The sequence below is a fragment of the Ceratina calcarata genome, unplaced genomic scaffold, assembly GCF_001652005.2.
Source record: "Ceratina calcarata isolate Rehan_Ccalc_2016 unplaced genomic scaffold, ASM165200v1 scaffold1774, whole genome shotgun sequence".
Classification (NCBI taxonomy): Eukaryota; Metazoa; Arthropoda; class Insecta; order Hymenoptera; family Apidae; genus Ceratina; species Ceratina calcarata.
The window spans coordinates 1-973 of NW_017139148.1; the positions used below are offsets into that span (position 1 = coordinate 1).

Below are 973 nucleotides of genomic sequence, written 5' to 3' on the forward strand. Positions count from 1 at the left end.
CGCAAACTGCGGTTAGCCCAGGCTGCGAGGAGATCGGCCCGTCGCTCCGTCCTATACAGAACTCTGACAAATACCTGTATATGGCCATATAAAAGCCGAGACGTCAACATAAAATATAAGAAGCTCCCTTTTGTTTTCATTACCTTCGAATTCCGTCAATTCGCCGCAGAAGTCGTCCGTTTGAAATACGTAGACTTTGTAGGTGTCCTCGCCTTCGTACTAGAATTCCAACAGCCCGACTTTGTCGACCCTCCTCGCTCTCAACCCGCACTCCTCCCTCATTTCTCTGAAACCAAAACGAGCCAACGCTTTTGTACGAATGAACTAACGAAGACTTGTGACAAGTCAGTGTTTAACGTGAACTGTAAAATATATAATCTATATTATTGACTAATTGGATTATTTTATGAAAGAAAGAGAACCTCGTCCAGGTTTCGTTTGATTAAACAATTTTATTTTACAGTTTATATTAAGTACGCGGTTTATCTCTTCTGAAGTTCTGATGAACCACGCTCAGGCTCTCAATTTATATCTTTTTGCTTAATGAAGTTAAAATCGAATTATTACCGAACGGCGCATTCAGCGATCGATTCGTCCCGCTCGAGTTTGCCTCCAAAGCCGTGCCACATATTCTTCCCTTCGCCACGCAGTTTATAACCGAGCAAGATCTCGGCCGTTGGCCGATCTCGGTCGTTGGCCAATCTTCGAACGAAAACCAGCGAAAAAACTCTTTCGCTCATTTTCAATCTTAATCTCTGAGGCAGACGAACGCGAGACACTTCGGAGACAGTTTTGAATTACTGAACTTCGTACCTGAATGCTATTGCAGCGTGCGCTATTTAATATACCCGCAGCCTCGATAATACAACTTATCAATAATTGACTACTTTATGATTCGAAGAAGTTCGATGTTTCATACTTTATATTTTTATCAGCTTTTCTGAATTTTTTCACTGTTTTTATAGAACATTTT

General features: G+C 41.4%; 1 pseudogene; it reads right to left on the reverse strand.

Annotated features, from left to right (window-relative positions):
• Positions 1-143: 143 nt before the first annotated feature.
• LOC108632829 (7,8-dihydro-8-oxoguanine triphosphatase-like) lies at positions 144-740 on the reverse strand (annotated as a pseudogene).
• Positions 741-973: the final 233 nt, after the last annotated feature.